Raw genomic sequence first — 24,761 nt, 5'->3', positions numbered from 1 at the left:
GAGGTTGCTTGGATGTATCTTTTACTTGCAAGAAGAAAAGAGTGATTATTCCAGGGAGACATTCATGTTCGTGTGAAGCATTTTACATAAGCCAAAATCAGCATTTTTTTGAAAGAATATTGTTCCCTATACACTCAACTTTGAGCCCTGAGAAGCCACATCAAAACCACTGCTAACTGAAGTGGGGTGATAATTATGATCATTATGTCAATAAATAAAAGCATGAGGCAAAATTTCAAAACTGCTCCCTGAACAGGTGTGGTTCAAGTGAGCTGAACAGATCTCCAAACTTTAAAACAACAAAGTTAAACCAGATTAATTGCAACCACAATTAGCCTATAAAATTACACATAGCTTGCATCTGATGAGTCAGGCTGATCCCTGGATCTGACAATGGAAAGATGTCTTGCCTCCAGGTGAAATTACCTGGGGGTGGCTACCTCAAACATAGGCATTTACATTACAGACCTCTGAAGTGAGGTGCAGAGGATCCCACCTGTGGGAAAATTTGTATTTCTTGCTCTTCTTTCTGTCTCTTGTAGAGGAGCTGGAAAAGCCTTGGTGCCATTCCCAGTGATCAAGGTGTTTGCCCAGAACCCATCTGGCTGTCACTGCCATCATTTTACTGCCTCTTGAGGTTTTTTATACCTTTCCTTAGGTGACTTTAGTAAACATTAAGAGAATAACTTTGAATGTATGTGATACCTTTATATCATGAGTCAGTTTCTCCCAAAATTTCTAACACAGTTTCAGTGGCTGTTATAGCAACTGATTTCTTTGCAGATTTTCAGCATCAACTAAAATTATTTATTCATTTGATAGATTGAACAGAACCACATTTCTCAGGTTCCAAATGCTTACCAACTCATTTTTACGGTGTTGTGAGAATTGAATGTAACAAATAGTAGGGACAATACTAGGTAAGGAAGAATAAGTCCTACAGCAGCAAGATCTCCAAATTTTCCTTTTCTCAGTTGTTTTATTCAAGAATAAGTAGCTGTGTAAATGCATACATGCATGTTTACACGGCATATGTTATTTGTACACACATACAACCCCATGTATACTTATATCTAAAAATTGTATCCCATGTCTTGAGAAGGAGACCTGAAGAACTGTACTGTGTTCAGCTCTGGGGTCCCCAGCACAGAAAGGACATAGACCTGATGGAGCAAGTCCAGAGGAGGCCATGAAGATTATTAGAGTGATGGAGCACCTCTCCTATGAGACAAAGCTGAGAGAGTTAGGATTGTTCAGCCAGGAGAGGAGAAGGTTTTGGAATGACCCTATTGCAGCCTTCTACTACCTGAAGGGAGCTTACAAGAAAGACATGTTGTGATAGGACAAGGGGGAATGGTTTCAAACTGAAAGAGAGTAGGTTTAGACAAGATATTAGGAAGACATTCTTTGCTGTGATGCTGGTGAGGCAGTGGAAGGGTTGCCCAGAGAAGTTGTGGCTGCCCCACCCCTGGAGGTGTTCAAGGTCAGGTTGGATGGGGCTCTGAGCAACTTGGTGAAGGAGTCCCTGTCCATGGCAAGGAGGTTGGAACTGGATTATCTGGAATGTCTCTTGCAACTCCAAACCCATAACACCAGGATTACAGTGTGGGAGTGAATGTTCTGTAAAACCTTCCTGGTGCTGCAAGATTAGTGCATGGTGTCCCACAACAGTGGTAATGGGATCAGATGGTGCAGCAATCCCTCCAGGTGCTGTGTTTGCATGTTTCCCTCATGTCGCACCACTCCTAATTCATGAGCAAGGAAAACTCTTGAACTGTTGCAAAAAAATTAATCAAGAGATACAAAATGGCAATGGCTGATACCAAATTATGGAATCACTTAGATTAGAAAATATCATGAAGATCATTGAGTCCAAAAGCAGCATCAAGAAAGCAGCAAAAGTCTGATATTGCTTTAGCTTCATGTGACCTCCATTTTGACATTGAAGGTGCTGGGCAGAGAGTGCACATTACCTCCTCCATATCCCCCTTCAACAAGACACTCTTGTGAATTTAAACTGAGTGACAAGCTTCTGTCTTACTGATAGGAGTTTTGTCCCACACTTGAATTCAGGTGTATGTTTAAGCAGCCTGTTGCTTAGCAATGAATCTGGGCTTCTGCTTATATATTTTGGTGATCAAAGCATGCTGTGAGACAGCAGAGAGCACAGCAGCAGCAATTTTGTACATTTAACAACTTTTTCCTACTGTTATGCTGTGAAAAGTACTTAGGGGCAAGAACAAGGTCTCAAAGCAAGAATGATTCTTCTTTCCTGTCACAGGCAGCACTGACCCATGACTTGCACGAATGTTTCTGTCATCAAAATATTTTTTTCTTCTAAAGCTGATGTTTGTCTTTTAGTATTGTGCAGTTAAGTTGTCTCTTCTTTATAACTCATGATCCATTTCTTTTCCCAGCTCCCTTCTCCTCTGCAATTTGCCTGGATCATAGATGTCTTTTCACTAAAATTTTAACATTCTTTTGTCACCCTTACCTTATTTGCCTGGAGCTCACAACTTCTTCAGTGACTACTTCAGTGCAGAGGATCTCTGCTGGACCAGGGGAGTCCCTCCTTGCAGACCCAGCCTTGGGATGGGGGTTTCTGGCAGCAATTAGCCCGGGCCATCACCACCAGGAATCCTGGAGTCCAAGTGTATGTGTGGGTGCTGCTCCTGCTCTCTGCAGGCCTTGAACATCACCAGTTACCTCCCCAGTCTGGGGGACTGCATGAGGCTGAGCCTGCCCTGCCTCATCACAGCCAGAGATAAGCCTAATGTAAAACCAGCCTGTGGCTGTACAAATCCTGCATAGCTGTCTGGGTAAACTCAGGACACTGGATTTCATTGATGATTTGCATGGCTTCATTTACCCTTGTAATCTTGCCACCCTTTTCCCTACCACAGTTTTTGTGTGTTAGTTTCAGTTCTATATTTTTCAGATTTAAACTCTTTGAGGGGGTAGTGGGAGTTGAATTTACTGATTGCTGAACTTAAAGGTAACATGATGAACCACTTGGCTTATGTAATTTTCACTTGTAGAATAAGGTCTTTCTGTTTTGGAAAAGAATCTTGCAACTTAATTATAATTTTCTCCTACAAAAATGTCAGTCTGTTTGCAACAAGCCACAGATTTTTATGCTAAAGGTCTTTACCTTTCTCACTTGTATCTTTACCTGCAAAAATATCTTGCCATCATCTTGAAGGAATTCAAGGTGAAGCTGATTAGCTTTGTAAAGCTGATTTTTTGCTAAGATTATTATGTGTTAGGGAAAATTTTTGCAGTAGAATTGTAGTCAGAACAGATAGAAAAGACCTCATTTTCCTTGCCCCTATGATGTCTTTTCAAATGTCATTTCAAAACTCACATATATTTTTTGTTAGATATAATCTACTACTTCTTTCAAAGTCTTTTCACTCTGCTTCTTTTAATGCTGCTGCCATTTGTGTATGTATTCATTTTATGTGCATTGATTTTTCAGTAAAGACTATCAGAATGATAATCTAAAAGTTGGAGAAATGAATTAAACACCTTGGGAAGATACAATTTTTTTGTCATTACACATTCTCTAATGAATGGGACTCAGACCTTACTTGCAAGGATGAGTAAAAGCATCAGTGACAGCTGTCTCTTGGACCTCCTTTCAAAAACTATGTATGAGAAACCTGAATGCACCCTTTGCCTTTGATAGAACCTCATTGTGCAGCAGCCAGACTGGGATCATTGTACATGGACACTACAGAAACTCATCTGATCCTACTTACTATAATTCTAATAGACAATTTTAGATTTTGTAACATTCAGAAATAATGGCTAGATTCTGTCAGCCTAGCTTACCTAAACTAGCTGGTCTTCAGATCTAAGCCTATATGGCTCTAAATTCAAGGTTCTAAGTATTTCCAGTCACAGGGTCTAAATTCTTGGGCTGTCCTACCAGTCAGAGTAAAGCTGTTGTGAAATAAAAGGCCATAGATTCATGAAGTCAACCTAGAACTCTCAGATTAAGACACTTAAACCTATGTGTTCACAGATAAAACTTTGATAGGTGTTGAATCTCCCAAAAGAGCCAGTGTCGTTTCAGTCAACAGCTTTAGAGACTAGAGTGGTTTTAAACTGGCCTGTATTTAGGCAGGGACCATTTCTGCTTAGGAGAAAGGTCCTCTATACCTGAACTTGAATAGACACAGAGGAGAAATAGGAACTACCCACAGAGCTGGCAGAGCAGATAGCAAGAACAGCCTCATCCCTTTCCCAGGAACAGAGATTTCCCAGACTGAATATGATGATTATCCCTCTGAAGGGGAAAGGAGGCCCAGTTTGCCAAGAGCAGCAGCACAGAAAAGAGGCAACAACAAATAAAGGAGTCAGCAGCAGGGGACAGGATTCTCCAAAAACAGGTTTTAACAAAGGACTCTGGATCTGGCTGTGATTTCAGTGTTCTCAACTGAGGTTCCTCCAGCACACCATAAATAAAGGGAAATGTTTTTACTCTTCTCTTTAGCTACAATTCCTGAGTAACTGAAATAAGGAAATGTGTAAAGAAACGGAAAGAATATAGTCATTTGGACAACTTTTTGAAGCAGTATGGCAGTCAAGATCCCTCTTAAAAAGTCCTAGAAACTGTTGATACCAGAGGCAGCCAAGATTGCTAAAGAATTGTTCATTTTATGTGGTTTTTTTTTTTCTTCCTGTTCTTCAGCTTATTCATTTTGCCCAAGTGACTCAGTCAATTTTCCTCAATGGCTCATACAATCCACTACTGTCTTACTATGTATCTCCTGTTTTTTCTTTTTGGTAAGGAGTTAACTCCTGGGGTGATGGTGGGATGTGAGTGGTCCCCAACTCCTCAAACTGCAGGTCTGCACTCTGGGAATGCTCAGAAATCCTGGTTCACCCAGATACAGGAGCTGCAAGCTTCACCTGAGTCTTCCTTGGGTCTCATCTTGCCCGTATGGCTGGATCTCATCCACACCATAATGAGTGTGGGGAGAGCTCTAGACAGGCAGGGATGAGCCTAAGATGAAAGCAGCTTGTGGCAGAAGCATTGATCTAGACCTTGGAGATCAGAAGCACCCTGAGGAATTCTCCATTGAGGAGTCAGCAGTGCAGACTGGGAGCTTACAGGCTGCCCCCAGTCACTTCTCCTTCAGTGTGTAACGGGAACCTCAACAGGACAGAAGATTTCGGAAATATAGAGAAGTTACTGCACAGTTATAAGAGGGAAAGGAATGCAGGAGTAAGCTGCTGAAATGATGTTTAGAATTCAAATTTTTTTTTAGTTGACCTAGTTTTCAAACAGAAATACAAATGTCTTCTCAGGTTCCTTATCATTAAGGACACACACAGGTTCTTTACTGATTCAGGACTCTGTGGTGGTGAGAGCTACATTGCTCCACTTACATGAGGGCAGAATTAATTCTAGTAATGTGAAATTAGTAAAAAAAAGTAAAGGCTTTCAATAATGGAGATTGTGCCTGCATTCATATTCAAATTTCATGTGAAAGGAAAGGCTTTAGGTCTACCAAAGTAATTTGTGAAGTTTGAGATCAAATTTCAATTTTTTAAAATTAAAATTTATTGATCATTCCTTGCAGAAGTGAAACTCTCCTTCATTTATTAAGAGAAAAAAAAAATCCAAACTAAATACCAACAAAAAAGCAGAGCAATTATTTTTGTCAGTGTAAAAGTACTTGATCACCAAATATTCTTAATGCTGCTTTTTGTGTTAACAAAAGAAGTTAGCAAAAGAAATCAGTTCAGGTTTATCTAAAACACATTATAAAGTATTTTTTAGGTTCAGCCACCAAACTGAAAAATCAATTATTTGCTCATGTCTAATTAGGATTGTAAGAAAAAGCCTTAAAAAGGAAGGAGATGAACTATTTTCCACAGCTCAGTGTTCTCTCTTTTTTATTTTTTTTTTCTGCTGTATTCCTCACGGGCATTGCTAGAGCCCTTTCTGTTACAGTGAGTTATGCAGGCTCCAGTGCACCTTTCTCAGTTTTTAGCAATACACAGTATCCAAGCTGTCTCTGCTTTGGGCCCCATTACTGGACACAGAAGGGATCGAAGCAGCTCCTTTGGGCTCACAGGCAGGAGGCAGCTGTGCATGCACGGCTGCCTGCTCTCAGTAGGTGTGTGCCTGCTCCATGGATGATAACCTCTCTGTGAGTGTGTATTTCATGGGTAAAACTTAGCTGCTGATGTTTCACTAATACATGCTTAACTCACAAGTTCATGACTTAACCTGAGCGGCTGCTGGATTAAAAATATCACTTTAATATTTTATCAATTACATGCCAGGATACTCAGGTTGTTGGAGCTGTTTCCTGAATCTAAACTCTTGGGCAATCTCTTTTGTTTAATTAGGACCTTATGGAAGACCTGTACCTGGAGCACTATTATTTTCAGCTAGGCCTTTTCACTTGTGATACTTACCATTTCAAGATGGAATTACCATCACTCTGGCCCTATGTTCTGCACTCAAATCTCTTCTATGTGGCATGGGTTTTCTTTCCACACTGTTGCTTTCTCTTTCTTCCAAATGAAGTTGGGTTGTTTTGGCAGTTGTTAGAATCTCTGAAAGGCTTTACTTAAAAGTGCTTTCAATGCACTCTGCAGTTTTCTGTAGCCTGGTTTCCCCTTTTTCCCCCGTGATTTTGAATGGCAATGGTGTTTATTTTACTGCACGATGTGCACTTTTTCATAGTACCACACAAACTATCAGATAAGCTCTTAAATAGGGTCTCCTTTTGATAGTATTGGTGATATTTGGTTTGTGACAATCCCAAAACATTTCACATCATTGCATTTAGAGAACACAGAATTCAAGTTTCTATTTTAACGCTGACTTAACATGGGACTGACAGTTCCTTGAGTTACCTGTAATAACCTCCTCCTTTACATCTAGTTTCTCATTAGAGTGGAATACAAACAATTTTAGGGGCATGGGAACATGAGGAGATATGCACTCCTGTATGTGTCTCTTCCAATATATTAATATTTTTTGCACCTGCTATTTTGTTTTCAACCTAATAAAGAATCCAACAATAGCTATAAAATAACATCAGTGCAATTGTCACCTATTTTGGAGGATAAAATAGAAACTTTCCCCACATCCTGTTTAGCTTATAACTCTGAGAAGAATATTGGGTTTTAGACTGCTGTCTCCATAAAAGCTCCATGAAAGCTCCATGGAAACATTTTCCCCTGGTAACCAGCTTCTAAGCATTAATGACCTCCTCCAAAGCCTGGGTCTGGGCTTTAAGCAGAGTTCCAAGTACTTTTTGCCAGTGACTTTCTTGAGGCATGAGCCTGGCAGCACAGAGAGAAGCCTTATGGGCTGAAGTGATAAAAACAACAGCATTGTTGCAATGTCTACTGGAGTGAGAAAACTACTAGATAACTTCCAGTACCTTACCTTTCAAACTAGGTATAACAAATCTGTATTTCACAGCATCTGAGGTCAGAGGATTGAATAAAGAATGGATTTCCTGGAATTTATTAGATCAAAAGAGTTGTTTCTTTTCATAATTCTCATGAAAACACCATCTATTGCATATTTTACAATAGTAGCAACTTTGCAGAAAATGTTTGTAAATATTTTTTTCAAACACAGTCTCACAAACAGTACTGTCCAACATTTTCTCTTGGTTAATTTAGTTCAGCCCTCTCTGCTGTGCTGGAAGCTGCTACATTTTCCCTTGCAGCCATGGGCTGATTTGAAAGGTTCCCCAGGAGTCTGCTGTGAGGGGTCTTTCTTTGTTACCTGATCCTGGAAGAAGGGGTGTACTCTGTGTCTGCCAGGAACAACTTTTTCAATAGAGTGCTCGGCACTCCCAGGCCCTGGCTGACCCTTCCAGCCTGGCTGAGAGCATTTAGCACCATGTTAGAGAGCACCTCATGGAGGGAATATTAGACTGATGCTTGCATACTTTACCTCCAGAGACAGAACGTGAGCCAAATTTGTCAGTTTCCTTTGGCCCCAACTGCAGCACTGGAAAGATGATGGGAAAATTACGGAAAGCTTATTTGAGCAAAAGAAAATCTTAAATTCTTAATATCAGGGCTGGAAATAAAATGTCAAAGGTAAAAAATGAAACAGCAACATGTGATTCTAACTCACCTCCAACCAAGCTCTCATATCTCATATCTCTGCCCACTGACTTCTGGAGAAGAACTTCAGGGTTTGAAAGTCATGCATAGCAGCAGGGTCTTCCTCTCTCCTTATCTCTATCCCTTTTTGTGCAAATTAGGAATTCATTGTTTCCTTGAGGACATCCCTGACATTCGTCAATTTTTTTTAATATTGCTACAACATGTCAAGTCTATGATATGTTATATCATAAAGAGAATTAAATGCATTTACATTCCTGCATACCAAGCTAATCCTTATCTTTCAATGCCATGTTTTGTATTGGAGCCCCGTCATAAGTACTGTGCATTTACTGTTAATTTGGGTCTGCAGGACCCTTGTTCACATGCTACAGGTAAGTGAGGTTCTTAAATGTGTACTAAATTTTAAGCCCAAGTAGAGTATTGCAGTATTTTATTTTCATAGGGTTAATGTGAAGAAGGTTTCAAACTAGTCTGTTACACTTATGTAGCTGAAATCTGCACAGAAATAGATGTCCTAGCTTGTAAAATCTTACCTAAAGTGTCACAGATCATGCTGAGACAGTGGACAGAGGACAAGGACATGCACTTCGACCTCTCATATTGAAAGTCAGTACCTCCACAACTTCTGGTGCCTGCCTGAACCTTGTCACCTACAACTTTGTGAACCATGAAAAAATATCACTATAAAAATAGCTGTAACAATGCTTTGAAAGAGAATTGGTTCCCTGGGATCAGTAATTGTACAGTAATTGTACTGCAGTCAGCACAATATTTAAATATAAATACATGCTTCTGTATCATATAGAATTAGGCCAAATCCATAATAACAGATAAGTGGAATAATACTAAACATGGATGGATGCCGGAGTACAAAAATGCCCAATTTCAAAAGAGGCAGCCTCTGTTCTCCTGGGGACAGCAAGCCATGAGGGTCACAGCTTTCTAGGGTTACTATTTCTTTCACTACTCAAACTACACTGTGGGAATATTGAAGAAGGATGGTGACCCCATTGAGGACATTCAGTATTATTTAACCTAACCAAGACACATGGGCTCAGCAGGTTACTTAGCATAAACAAGCCCGAAGTTCTTAGTCTCTCTAGAGAGTACGATATCTTGTAAAGAAACAACTTTTATTCCCCTGTTTCTTACCTCCCATATAATCAGTCTCACAACTTTGTCAAAATACATACATTTAAAATTTTGAGTCCTTAAAATGACAGAATAAAGTCAAGGCACTGTTTCACAGTCAGTCATATCCCAGAGTGCTGGCTGGCCATCTGCTGCCATGTACTGCAGGAAGCAGAAGTCTGGAAAATGGCATTTCCAGCAGTCCTTGGGGAGGCTTCACTACATTGGGGTCAAACAGTTTTTTTCTGGCTTCATGCAGATTATGTGTACTGAGGCATACCATGGTCCTAGTAATTACCAATTAGTTTTTGTTTAAATGACAAACATCTATGTGTATGCATATATTCTATTGTTGATGTGAGCATCCAGAAGCAGATGGCTTCTACCTCAATTTCTACCTTTAGGGAGTTACATTCCTCCACCTACATGTAAAGAAGGTATTTTTTTCAGGAAAGTGAATTCACTCTGCACTCTGAGGCCTTGTGCTGGTATTGCACTGCTAAAATACACCACATATTTACATAATGCCATCTCCTGAAAAGTACTCTATGTCTTCTCTTAGCTGGAGAAATATCACTAACGTACTGGTCTTGGTAGCAAAATCCCCTCAGATTTTATCATGGCTCCTCATCTGCCAGGATTTTTCTTTTCTCTCCTTTACTAGGCTTGAGATAGACCTCTTCCAGCAGTGGTTTGGAGTGGCTTCCTATGAAAGCCCCACTCAGGAAGGGGGGAACTGGATTACCCCAGACATCTATACAATCCTTCAAAGATCTCAGTGTAACCAGTGAACAAAAACACAAAACCAAAGCAGAATGCTTGATTTTTCTTTCTCTCCACACATTTGTACACTGCAGAACTTACAGAAAACACCTCCTAAATCCCTTCTGAATAATTTAGCTTGAATTGTTTACCCTTTGACAAAAAGGCACAAAATAACTAGGAAATACAAAGTCCTGAAACCATTCCCAGAGGCCACCATTGCACACACTGTCTACTTATTTCAGTTCCTTTATGCCAGGCAAGACCTTATGCTTTCTGTTCAGTGCACAGGAGAATACAAAAGGCACTCAGCTTTCCTTCCTCATGGGAATGGGAATCTCAACAGAAGAGAAAGAGGACCAGTTCACTGTGCAGGAAGTTACTTTACCTTACAATGAAAGTAATTCTCCAGTGTGTGCCAATAGATGTTCAACATAGCTTCTCTTTTCATGTAAGGAGAAAGTTGCAAAATAGTACACATTTTTGATTTTCATTTTCAGTATACTTATGATTTTTATGATGATTAATCACCATAATCTATGATATCACCTGCTTATGACAAAGAATCTCCTGTTCTCCTGACCTCCTTCATGTAAGTATCTGAGCAAGGAGCTAAATAGTAAAGTCAGAAAACACATAGTATATAACAACACCATCAATCAAAAAAAAAATAGGTTTAATGTATTGGCTTTCAAGCAACCAAAAGCCAATTTGCTGAAAGTCCCTGGGGATGGATAAAAGTAGAAGTAATCTGAAATGATACAATTGAGCCAGGAGGTTGAGCTAGTTGAGACACATTATTAGTGTTAAAAATATGTGAAAGTTTAGGTGACTAACGAGAAAACAGACAAGAAGAAAACCTTCTAATTATATGTTAGAAGTAAATGAAAGTGAAATGAAAGAATGAGCTAAATCCTACCCAGGAAAGGGAAGGAAGTAATGAGCAGAGAAATTCAAAGCCTTTTATTTCAAGTACAGCAAAATATTAGTTCTTCTATATGGTCAAAATAATTAAAATTAACAACAGATGTAAAAACCTAGGCTCAAAACACTTTGAGAATATTTTAGTTATTCTCAAGTTTGGGAGTTCCTGATTAAGTGTATTATAGCAACTCCCAAACCTGTAGTAATTTTCCTCCAGAAATCACAGCATCCAAGGAAACCTGATGGCAAAGATATTTCCAGTTTTGAAAAGGGTAGAATGGAATTATAAAAACATGCCATTTTGATAACCTGGAAGAATCAGAATCAAATTATTAATAGCAGTTTGTAGGAATTTAAAAGATAACAATGAAATGAGAAAAAAGACAACTGATTTTCCAATACTCAAACATTAATTGTTTAATTAAACTGCGGTTTCTTAATTCTCCAGAGAAAATCATGTCACATACAGAAAAAGAGGCAACAGCAGGATGTGTCTTGACTTTTGGCTTTTGAGATCTTTCCATATGGCACTTTCTCTCAAGGAAGTCATGTATACACGATGGTTTTGGCAGGTTCACAGCTAAAAGCACACATCTTCTCTAGAGCTATTTGTCAACCATTTCCTATTATGTCACACTCCCTAGGGCTCTGTCCTGTGCTCAGTATTCTTCAATATTTTTTAATAGCTTGAATGAATAGTTTTTAGATAGTTTGGAAAGAACTTTAATGAAAAACTGAATGAGTGAAGATGGCAAGGTTCACTAAATAAGATCTTGACCAGCTGAAGGATCATTTGGTATAAAAAAAGAGAATATCAATCAAGGTGAAATTCAATATATTGTTTGTGGTGTTTTCATGCAGAAAAGAGTGTTAACTGATTGGTAGCAATAACAGAAAGGGCCAAGAAGTTAGAAGGCTTATTAGGTTAGTTCTGAATCAACTATATCATGCTGCTATAAAAAAAAACATGTCCTTTTGTGTTGTCAGGAAGGTCACTGTTCTGCTGCACCTGCCACTGGTGAGGACTTAGCTGGAGTACTTTATTTAGGTGGGCCATGATATTTTAAGAAAGATGGAGTTGAAGAAAATCTAGAGAAAGCCAGGAAAAAAAGAGCTTTATAAACATGACCATAAAAAGTTTGGAAAGATATGGTCATGTTTAACATACATATGAGCAAATTAAAAAAAGGAGGAAGGACATGAAAAGTCTTCCAATCCTTTAACAATTCTTTGTGTGGATTTGTTTTTTAGCAGATTAATTCTTTTTTAAGCACTCCACATCCAAAGAAGGTAGGGCAAAAAATAAATAGATTACCTTACACTCTTTTTTTATTATTTTTATGGTCATTGTGCAGTTTTAATACCTAGAGAATTACAGGTGTGTTTAAATAAACACTTCTGAAGAATTTTCCGTGTTCACTTGATCATGTTGTAATGAAGGTACCCTTTCCCAGCCTTTGTTTCTGAGGAAAATTCTTTTCATGTTCTGTGTATACAAATGGTTAGCTACCAATGTAAGATCATCATGCCTCATTCAGCCCTAAAGACATCCCAGTGCCTGCTGGGTATAGATGTGGAATTTGTCCAGACAACTCCCTGTAGGTCATTGCCTTGCTGCAAGCATACACAAGCTGGCAAATTTAGCAGCCAGGAACTGTCTTCTGCCAGCCTTCTTCAGATCCAGCTGTAACCCCCCTTTTTAGTGGGCCACCCACAAGGCTCTTTCATGCCTCTTATAGACTCCTCTGCCAGAAACATATAGTTTCTCGTGCCAGCTCTGAGCCTTTCATCCCAATATCCAAGAACCAATCTCTTTTTCTACAGCCAGCTCCCAGTCTATTTGACTTCTCCCTGCTACTCCAAAAGCCACGTAGCCTCTGGGTTTCTGCAAATGTTGGTGGTATTTCCCTTTCTGTGCTGGAAAAGATATTAAATTGTCTCATGGATATGCACCAAAATTGAATTAAGTGAGCCTGGTGGCTCACTGGTCATTTTGGTGAGTGATTTCAGGGAAAACTGCTACCCTCAACACAGACTAAAAACTGGCTGGGTTGAGAAACTGTCTTGGTGGGCTAAAACTCTCCTTTGCCAAATTTGGCACCCTAAATCTGTTTATAGATAACAAATCTGATTTCTTAAAGAGCCTGGGACTTCAGCATCATAGCAGGTAACTTTAGTGTTAAAAATAGATGATTTTTAAGATACTGGTTCCAAAAGCAGACTCTTTGGAAACAGAGCTTTAGAAAATATTTTAGATGTCCTATTTCAGATGCTCTGCACCGGTAAAACTTTCTTGAAGGCACTAGAATTTCCCATTTAACATTAAGCATGTTTCATGGTGTTTAGTTAAATGGAGGCTTCAGGTAAGAGGTCAGTAAGCAGAAGTGATAAGCAATGACATGAAAATCTGTCTTTTGTTAAAAATTGAGGTTCTTGCCACTCTAAAAAGCTTTGAGTATAAAGATGCTGATAAGATGAATGCTTGTATTAAGTTTAGCAAATTTTAGTGCTAATAAAGCAATGTAACTATAGAAAAGATAACTGACATACATCCTAGAGATGGCTCTTTACAAAAGCAATATTTTACTGTTATTTTATATTAAAATAAACAACAGAGAAGAGAGACTAAGGGGAAGAAAAAGGAACTTTAGTAAGAAGAATACCAGGGAATCAGGAAAATCCTTTATCAATATGGGCAAGAAAATTATGTTAATGTGTAAACCCAGTAAATTATGATAAAGCACCAAAATAAAAACATTTTGGTTTTAATCTCTGTGCCAAGGACTGTAACTCAAATTCATAGGATGAAATAGCTGGCCCAGGTCTTATATCAGAGCTCTATTTCTACCCATCCCAGAGCTTTCCAGCCTTGCCACAGGTGTACCTGAACAAGATGTTCATCAGCTTTGCTGTCAGTGCAATCAATGGGAAGGCAATAGTACTAGAAAGCTATCAGCTGTGAATGCATTGCCCTCTTCTCTCATGTATGGATTTTTGATCAAATATCCTGCATACAAAGGCTTGATTTCTATCCCATGGCCTGAAACAAAGGATGACTTCACCAAAATTGCTGGCATGAGACTCACTCAGCTGAGATGGAAGGTAAGCTGAGTATATTAGTGTCTACATGTATTGCATGTTTTACATGCTGGGCAGGGTAAAGAAGAATTTAGAAGCCAGCAATGGTTGTTGAAAAGCTCTGAAAATGAATTGGGGAAAACTGTTGGTTGAACTCCTAAAACCAGAGAATTCCTCTAACCTACTAATTCCTCTATCCACCATGTATGTTTAATAGTGTTTAAATCTTTACTCCTATCCAAAATGGAAAGAGAAGATGGAAAGTAATTCCACCAAATTACATGAGGTGTAACCTATGTGAAAACTAACAAAGCACTTTCCAGATGTAAAGTCTCCAGCACTGTTACTTCTTGTTGCTGCTCACTGCATATGAGAATAATTACACATGCGCTGACATCAAGAAGATGATTTTTTTCTTTATTCAACTTGATGATAAGTTACAGAGTTTTATTTGTTCTTTTTCAGAGCTAAAAGTGTAGGCTGTGAGATGAGAAGGTGTGACAGACAGAGAAGGGAGAAGATAATGACAATTAACAGGAGTGGTAATTAGGGGGACCTGTGACTATAGATTTTATTCAGAGGTTGCGCAAACCATTCAGGGTTTACTCCTGAAAAAGTAAGAGGATCCATGCAATATTCAGCTAAACTTTTTTTCCCTGAGGCAGTGCAGCAGCTCTTTTCTTGTGCATTGCATTCCAAAATGAAGATGCACATGTATGCTCACAGATTTCCCTTCTAGTCTTCTTCATATGTGTCAATACATATACTTCATGATTATAACAAAAGCTGGCTTCAAGCAAGCCCAATAAGTCCACATCAATTTCTATTCCTCTGTTCTTCCTTACACTCCAGTTTGAGACATCTGAAAATTGAAAAGGAAATCAATCTTGCTTACTTAAAAAACAAAAATGAAAACAAAACCAAACAAACCAGCATGCCCATGCACACACCCACAAACACACACCCACCCCACCCCTGAAAACAAGGGAGAAAAAAAAAAAGGTCAAAATTTTTCTCCTTGTATTAGCAGTCTTAAGATATAGGTGCTACACACTAAAGATATCCAATAGAAGTTTTAGTGGCTTTAATGGTAACCACACCAGGAGTTTTTTACCATTAAAGATTTTTTTTTCTGAGAGGATGCAAGTAGCTTACGGCATTAGACCATGATGATGTCCAGGCTGCCACAGGTTTCACCAAGGTCCTACAATCCCACAGTCTGACAATTTAGTGTGCTAAGTCAATAGTTTTTACCCTGTGCAAGTGTTAGATTACACAAAATTATGTCAAACTAAGTGATGGACTCAAATCAGCAATTGCAGATAGGATGAGTTCTTCTCACATATTTATACACGTGTAAAACTCAAGATCTTGGTTCAACTGTTTCCACGTGGGGATGCTGTGCCATCTGAGCTGCCCAAAGATGCCCTGCCTGGCTCCCAGCTGCAGCTGCAGGAAGTTTCCCATGGATCCTGTGCCACATCTGCCAAGCTGTGTACATTGACTCTCATACATACCAAAGAGTCTCAAATGGCCCTAGGCAGGGAAGTTTTAGCAAATTATTTGACCTCTAAGATTCTGACAATCAGAGCTAACAGAAGCTTGTTTAGACTATGCTTCTAATTATGGAGACAAATCTTCATTTTTAGAAGCCATTTATCACATTTTTAAAGAGTAATGGGGTGAAATAGGCACCATTAAGACAGATAGTGTATTTCTGTATTGACAACAAACTGTCCTTAGAAATCAGTTATCAGATATCAGTTGCAGAGCTGTTTAGACTCATTCAGTGGTCTCTATAGACAAATTTGGATTACATGTCTATATATGTTTATAGCACATATTTAAAATATTAAAGTATTTATTTTTGTGATTTTTGTGATATTGAATATTTAAATATTACAGATGGGATTCATTCAGTCATTCATAACATGTCTACACATGTGCTATACATGTGCTATACGCATTGCACATGTAGTATTTAAATATCTAAAATTAGGAGAGTTAACTCTCAATTTCTTCTTGCAAGTTTTCAAATAATCAAGTCCAATGAATACATGAATTCTGGGAGACACTGTGAAAAAATAACAAGGCCTCAGCTAAGCTAACATATTAAATGCTTGGGCCAGAGAGGTTACCCTGGTGTCACTCCTTTCCCAACAGTGTAAGTGTTCCAAAGTGTACATGCATAGAGTAAATACATTACTGGATTTTTTCTGAATACTGAAACTGAATGAACATTTCTGTGTGAGTGCTCATTTGAGTTAATGACTTTTTTGTCATTCTCTGAAAAATTTGAAAAGGCAGAAAAATTTGAAAAGGTATTTGAAATACTTAAATGCTTTCTTGATATTGCCTGTATTCAGTGTTAGATATGGCAGTAATTTTACAGGAAGGCCATATTATTGGGTGAAAGGAGGGCAATACACAAGACAGAAACTGCACTGAAATATGATCAGATTCTGAAAAGATTTGAGAGACATTTCTACAAAGGAAGAGATAAATTGTCACAGGTTGGAAAAATTATCCATAAATTCCACAGAAGTAAGAAAGGTGAGAGTTTTGTCATGGTTTAACCCCAGTTGGTGAGAGAATACCAGTTTGTTCACCATCATTTCCTACCCCAGTGGGAAGGAGGATAAGTTGAAAAAAGAAAAATTGTGGGTCCTTGGCCACTCCCCCCCAATTTATATACTGGAAATGATGTTTTATGGTGTGGAATTTCTCTTTGGCTGTTTCAGGTCACCTGTTCTGGCTGTGCTCCCTCCCAGCTGCTTGTGCAGTTCCTCACCAGCAGAGCATAGGAAACTACTTTGGGTAAACACTTAGCAACAACCAACACATCTCAGTGTGTTGCTAAAATTATTCTCGATATAAATCCAAACCACATCACTGCAGGAGCTACTTAGAAGAAAATTAACTCTATCCCAGGTGAAAGTGGTACAGTTTTCAAAGAAGAAATATATTTTCTTTCACAGTGGCTAGTAAAGTGGCTCAAATAGTTTATAGAAATACACATCTGTAACGTGTCTTGCTATACAAGTTGTGACATGAAACACTAATTTTGATCAGCTGGTTTATCGTGTGGTATTCCCAGATTTGCATGTTGGAGAAAAAGGATCAATCAAGCACATTATGTAAGAATTACACAAGACACGCTGAGACACAGCCAGCCCAACCCAGGAAAACTTGTTGATCATCCTAGAGAAGCAAAACAAGAAAATTGCTTGGGCAAGTTATGGATGTGCTGTTTATCAGTATAGCCCGCTTGGGCTTTCAGAAGCAAAGCAATGATCTTGTAGGAAAAGGATCTTGTGTGAATCAACACATAGAGGTAACCGATGGCAACCATCAAACCACAGCCAAAATACTAAAAGTAAACTTATTTCATTACCTTGCTAAAAAAGAAGGCTTTTCATTACCTTTTTGATATGGCTGAACCACATGGGGGGACACAGTCTCCATTCCCCTCAGTTCCTCCTAGCAATCAGCATGGGGGACTCTCTGCCATCTTGCCATAGCAAAAGGGTTCACACGTGTCCTGGGAGACTGTGTTACCTCCCCACAGGAACTTTTCTCCTCCAAAAAGAAGGCATAAGAAATGCAGTTTTCCCACACCAACATTTTTAGCATTCTCAGCTGCAATGTCACTTTGAGCAAAACTATTCCTTCCTCCTCACCAAACCTACCAATTTTAACCCTGTCCTCCCACCAGACCTTTTAAGTAATTTTTCACCTTTTAATACAAACATTGACTTTAAAAATTATCATCCTCATAGCAAAGTCATCAATAACTAAAACAGTTCAAAAAGACTTTAGTTTTATTTATGCACTTGTACTTCACTAAGAAAGCAGTCAATGCCATCTTTTGACTATCTGAAACTATCTAACTTTTTCCAGTGTCTGACTGTGATATCTACAAAACATGAACTGCATTCCAATTGAGAATTACTTATAAAAATATCTTAGATAAATCTTAGAAGGTACTCCTCAGTTAATAGTTTGGTTGTTTTAGCTTTTTCTCATAGTCAAATCACCCAAAAATTATTTATGAGCCTTTTTTATATTTTAAATTTAAAAATGAAAGCTTTTTGCAATTCAAATTTATTCATCAGATCCATTTTGTAAATAATTTTTATATGTAGACTGCTGGCAGGAATATGCTAAATCTGAGCAGTGCTAGAACATGCTTATCACGTGATGTTCTTTTCTTGCCCAAGCTGGATGAGTAAAACAGAGAAATAGCTTTATTCACAAGGAGAAAAACATACACGTATTTGCTAATACTTCATTAGAAATCCATAGTTTAACTGATCATTCTTGTTTGAAACTGCATCCAGTGGGAAATAGATAAAAGAAAAATTAGGCAAAGCATATTGAATCTAATGTTTTTAATTAATATACATAATAGTGCATGTCCATCTTTGTTCCATTCTTGCACCTGGATTCAGCCAAAACCAGTGAAAGACAACAGTAAAAGAAGCTGCCATTACATTACATTCATGTAGACTTTAGTCACTCAGATTAATTGCTGCTGTTTCTGGGGTATGTTTACTATAAAACATTGAATTGAGAAAATCTGTGTATCCAGTTTGGCTCATAAAATCACTCTCATGCTACCTTCCTGGACCCATAGAGACTGACATTTGCAAAACCCTGCTCTCCACAGCATCACACTAATCCACCGCTGACCTATTTTTGTATTGTGTTTCTAATAGCTGGACTGCCTTTCATCATACACAATAGGAATATTTGCTAAAAAAACCCCAGATGTTAAATGACAGTTTTCAACCTGCCTCTAATTACCTTTTGGTATAAAACTACCACATATGATGCTCTAAGTCCTTCCTGTCAATGAAATTGTATTTCCTTAGTATAAGCATATCTTCTGTTCTTTCCAACCTTAACTGATCTCTTACTATGTGAAAATATTAAAGAAAAAGGCAAAAAAATATTTAGCCCATTGACTTAAATAGGAGAAAAGGTACACATTTTGGGAATGTGAAATATATTTAAATATTCATCAGTCCCATGTGAAAGAAATTAATGACTGCTATCATCTGCAAAAGCAAATTATTTTTTAACTCATATTCTAAAACCAGCGCAGAATTTCACATAAATAATTTCTTAAAAGAAAGGGTTGTCTATCACAGAAACAGACAGAAAATGTTTATGTATATGAAAAAGCATATAGTGGTGGTTGATAGCAAAGGTGTTAGTATGAATTTTGGTGTACTGTGAAAACTTTTGGAAAAGCATGTAACATGCTACACTTTCTTACTGCTTCTAAAAGCAATAAATGGAATGTGGTTCTCAAGAGATCTTGTGGTAAGTCTTGCAATAAATAGGAAAACAATCACTGTCTATGTTTCTTGTAATGAAAACACCTATTATCAAATTATTCAGAAGAAACTACTGGGTTAAGATATGTGAAAACTGTAATCATATGCTAATTTACACATAAAAACCTGTTGAATATGCCTAAATGCAGGTTGTAACACTGATGTGAATTTGGGACTGCCCATTTGTGCCTTGTCCAGACTGAACCTTGGCTTGAATATGGGGATTTTTTCTGCTTATGTATGAGAATGGTATCCAAAGGGTTGGTGATACAGGTAAAAGAAAACTCTTTGGCCTGATATAGATGAATTAAAGAGAAAAATATTTTTCTCCAACTGTTCTGGAGCAAACCAGCATCTGAGACTGCTGGATTTCTCCAAGGGCAGAACAGCTGCCATTGATAACTACCATAAGTGAAAAGGTTTTGCAGCTCCCACTGAAGTGATTCATAAGATGTTTTTATAAAACCCCTGGTAGTACAGCTAGAGTTTGCCAAACTCACATCTGGTGAGTTTGCCACTAGCAAATTTTCATACCCAAAGTTTATATCACACCACTACAGTGCACTCAGGACTGTACTCATGTAGTTAGTCATAACAGGTGAGAAAATCCAGGGAAGAAATACAATTCCATGCTTGAGAGTAAGAAAGAGGCCATGAGTGTGGTGTGAAATTGCACTTTAATCATGAAAGATCCTGGATTCCTCAAAGGACCCTGAAGCATATTAAATGAGTGTTGAAAAGAAGATAACTCAGGTGAGGGAAGTCTGATAGATAGGTATTATTTTTCTAGATCTGTGTATGTTTCCAATACATGGAATACATATTTATTTTTTGGGAATACTGTAAAGCAATCTATCTGCTTACTTTCAGTTATTGTAGTGTGGTCAAGAATAAGCCCAGAGTCTTGGATAAGGAGGAGAAAAAAGCTTTATTATCTTCATACCAGGAAAGCTTAAGAGCACTCATGAATTATGTTTAACACTAATATGTTCCTAAGCTGAAATTTTGTGTGATGGCAACATTGAGCCATGAAAATCTGCAGGTAGACTTTGATACTTAATACTTCTGAGTTATCTAGGCAGAAAAATATAAATTCTGGTTTATGAGTTCAACACCAAACCAATCTCACTTATCCAGAACTGCAATCAGGAAAGAATAAAAGAATAAAACTAGAAAATATGTTGTGTAAGGTGACTGATGTTGGTGTAAAAATTTCAGAAACAGACCTCCATTAGAGACTCTAGGGAAAGAGGTTTTGTTTTCCTCCTCCCCCTAGAGGTAACTGAGTAGATTTGGATATTATTTCTAGTGGCAGCAATTGTTATACTTTATAGAAAATGCTTTTTATCTCCCATTATAAAAATCACATTACATGAGAACATAACTATAGCATGGTAACAGTCAAAATGTAATTTGGTTCATGGCCCTTCGGTATCACTTTTAAATGTCACTGCCTTACTGCATACTGATGATTAGTTATTTTTAACATCATTGATAATTAACAGTTGGCAAAAACTGGGAAAGGGAATCATAATGATTCAAATGTTCTTCAGTGCTATTCTTTTGGTATAACAGGAAATTTTCTCAGGTCTGAGAGTGGGGGATAAAGGATGATTCAGGATCTTAATTCTTGCTCCAGACAATATGCAAGCTAAATCAAACAAGTTGGAGCTGGTGTGAGCTGTTACACAAACCTTTTAGCTTGTATGCAAGGTGTGGAGAGAAGAAGTGTCACGTCCATCCCTGAAGGTCTACCCTCTTTTTCAAATACCTAGTTAACCCTGAACACAGACACATCTAGACAAATCTGCTTTCTGGAAAGATATATTAGAAGATAAAGACACAGAAATGAGTAATTGAAATATAATTTAACAGCACAGATATGGTCTGTATGGTGCAATTTGCTTTCAAGGCCTGAGAATGTGACCAAGAAAATGCGGCTTCAGTCACCAGATTGGGTGGTAGAGTAACAACCTGAAATATAGCAAGTAGTCCCTCTGTATCTACAAAAGCATTATTTTTCAGTTTAAGAATTGTAACAATATTTGGACTTAGAGGTTTTGCCTTTGCAGAGGAATGCACCCATCACTGCACAGTTATTCATAAAAACTGCTCTTCATTTGTGGCTTACAGAACATTGCAGGTGTGTTTAAAATTCATTGTGCATGATCTTTAAAGGTCAGTGTATATATTTACAGTTTTGCTGCACAAAGATTTGTTATTAGATGTAATTTAAGGTCATAGTACGAACACTCACTTCAGCTCAGGTCAGAAAAGAGAAAGAATGAACTTGGAGATGTAAATATTATAGTAAAACAACTTGCAAACGAGGCAAACTTTTTTTATTTATTTGATGCAAAACACAGAGGCATTGAATCTGAAAATAGAATTTTTCAGAAAATTATAAACAGTTAGGAATGAGGTTAACACAGAAATCACTTTTGAAACTTAAGTGTAGCTAAATTAGTAGTGTAAATAATTTTAAAGAATGTTTATAGGTGTAATATTCACTGTAAAAAATCTTTTTTCTTTGTAGGTCTTTTTCTATGATAAAGACAGTGGGGTCTTTTTTTATTCCATGTTGCATCATAGAATGCTATTCAATATAAAGTAACAATGCCTATTTTAACATTGCATGCCAAGCAAGGCTCTTAAGGGAGCCACATTATTTTAATAGGATCTTAACTTGAATTGCATAAGTATTTTCCTTTATGTAAGCTAAAGAATCTAAATGTCCATCTTGAATACATTTACTTTAATTAACGTGTAAGTTTCTTGCCATTGTATAATTAATATTCTCAATGTGTGGTTGGATTTTTGTCATTATGTTCCACATAAGCACAAGGCAGTGCTGTATTTTAAAATTTTGGTGCTTGGGTTAAAGTTGACTGGATATAAGAAAATGGCTGCACTTCATAGATGTAGCACGAAAATTACAGGAGCACAATGACCTTTTCCACTGAAGAGAAGAGTTCATTTTTAAACCACAGGCAAACCCAAAAATATTCAAAAGACAAAGAACAGAAGGAGAACATTATTTTAGGTATTAGCTGACCCACAACATTAAATTTTTCTCTCCCTCTTAGGAATATCTATATTGACTATAACTCACATTTGTTTTCACGTTCAAGCTATAGATAAAAAAAAATACCAAAAAGAAATAAACACAAAGGAAAACAGAGATAAAAAAAAAAAAATCAGTTCAAATTACATAACACAGGAATGTTTGTGTTCATGTCAGAGAAAATGTTTATCATTAGTTTGTGGATCAGATTCTTCAATAGTGTTATTCACACTGGCATAAATTAGAATGGGATTATATTTAACAATTTTCAAAAACTGAATATCAACTCCTGGTCACTATTTAGGAAAAGATATGTTAAACCTACATGATTTATCTGAGGATGAATAAAACTATGTGGCCATCTCAGTTCCAGGTCAGTGAGTTTTGCAGTAGCTCTGCTCAGTAGGAAAAATCATATCTTTACCACAACAGCTTTTTGATTATCTGGGCAAAATTAATTGGTGGCCCCTGTCTCTGGAAAAACACATGCAGAAGAGTTGCTTGCCTCTGACATTGCAACTGTACTCCATTAAAGCTGGCACAGACAACTCCCAGCTGGTGAGGGTAGCACTGAGTGTAGCACTTTTTGCAATGGAGATGCTGTGTCTGCATAGATGGCTGAGAGAAGTGACACAGCCATGTAGTCTTCCACCCCTTTCTGTGTGCAGTGACACCCTGCCAGTATAGAGGATTTCTGAGGTTCAGCTGGCTGTGAGTTCCCATGCCAGAAATCAGCTGGTTCAGCTCTTTGGAATGGGTTTCACTTGTCAGTCGAGTCCGGGCATGTTTTAATTGATCCTCCAGAATCTATCTCCTGAGAGAGACACAGGAATCTCCTCTGTGCATCTGCAGCCACAATGAGACCTCCATCAACATCCAGCACACATCCATGGGTTACAGAAACCTCAGGGTCAATTTAAAGGCCCCTTTATGGGTTTATTCCCTGGGTGACCTGCAATTATTTAGAAAACTTCAGGTAAAGCAGAAACTTAAGTGACAAGCTGAATCTGCATTCAAAGTTCATAATTTTGCTCCACTTCATGAGGATCATGCTTCATTTGAAAAATACATATAATCAAAAACCTTCTCTTTTTTAAAACTTTGGTGGCTCAGCACTTTTTACATGTAGTTTGTATCTCTGTTCACCTTCATGTTAATTTCATAGCAAATTACCATTTCAGAGGGCATTAAAACAGACAATATTTTCTTTTCCCACCCTTTCAAGTTTTTCTGCACTTATTGTGAAATATGTTCAAGCTGAGAGAAGAGACAGGTTCTGCTGCTTAAATATGCTTAAATAAGCATGCTTTACTTCTTGGGCACTGTTATGCTCTTTGTGCCTGTTCAGTGATACCCCAGGGTTCTCTCAGTGACAACAAAGTCTGTGGTCTGGCAGGCTTCTGTTTGAAAAGGGTTAGGTTACTGCAAGTAAGAAAAGGTTGGGAAAGAAAAGAATTTGACAAGAAAAAGCTTGTTTCCCATAACCAAGTGCAAATTGTAAAGCTTTGAGTTCATCTTAAATTTACCCTGGTTCGAGATAGGATGCACACACACATCTATGCCTTTATATCTATCTCTTTATACAAAAAAAGAACAAAAAATATTTATTTTCAGGACAGCTGAATTCAGTTGAAGTCTAAGCACAGATCTAATTCTGATGAGAGCACATTTTCCTGGCATTATCTACTTCCAAAACACTTTTCTCTTGGAATAAGTGTATTAATTTGGATTTTTTTTTAAGGTAAGAAATCGCAAAAGCAGCCTACAAAGATAGAAAATATTGATACCTGTTTGTGAAAATAACTTTTTCTTGATTAGAAGCGATGGAATATTATGTACTACAGCTCAAGAAGCACCAGTGAACAGTACATTTAAAAGGTGGAGAAAATATATTTTAAGAAAGACACTATGGGATGAGTTCAAGGATCAAAACCCACAAAAATTTGTATTTATCTTTAATTGCAAGATAAGTCTAAAGATGTTAATCCTGATGCTGAAATGTTTCCAGGCATTAAAACCCACTTATTGACAATCACTGGTGCTGGGATTTAGTCACCTAGATACAAGCATCTGATGCATCTATTGGTAGCTATATCTATTTGCCTATGTAATATTAATTGTACATGGAGCTGTAGGAGTCCTACCTGGAGCAGCAGCTGGTAGCCAGTGCATCTCAAATGACAATAGCTACCTCTAAGTGATGGAATCACTTTCAAGTTTAAGTGATGGAATCTCTTTCCACACAAAGGAAGCTGTGTTGTCATGTTCTGATCAAGAAATTAAAATATGTAATCAATGTAGTCTAGTTTCTTTGGAAATAAAATACAGGTGACAGTGGTCCAATT

Source organism: Agelaius tricolor, unplaced genomic scaffold, assembly GCF_023055355.1.
Source record: "Agelaius tricolor isolate 1412-34295 unplaced genomic scaffold, bAgeTri1.0.p SCAF_3, whole genome shotgun sequence".
Lineage (NCBI taxonomy): Eukaryota > Metazoa > Chordata > Aves > Passeriformes > Icteridae > Agelaius > Agelaius tricolor.
Note: the sequence above shows the minus strand (reverse complement) of the source record.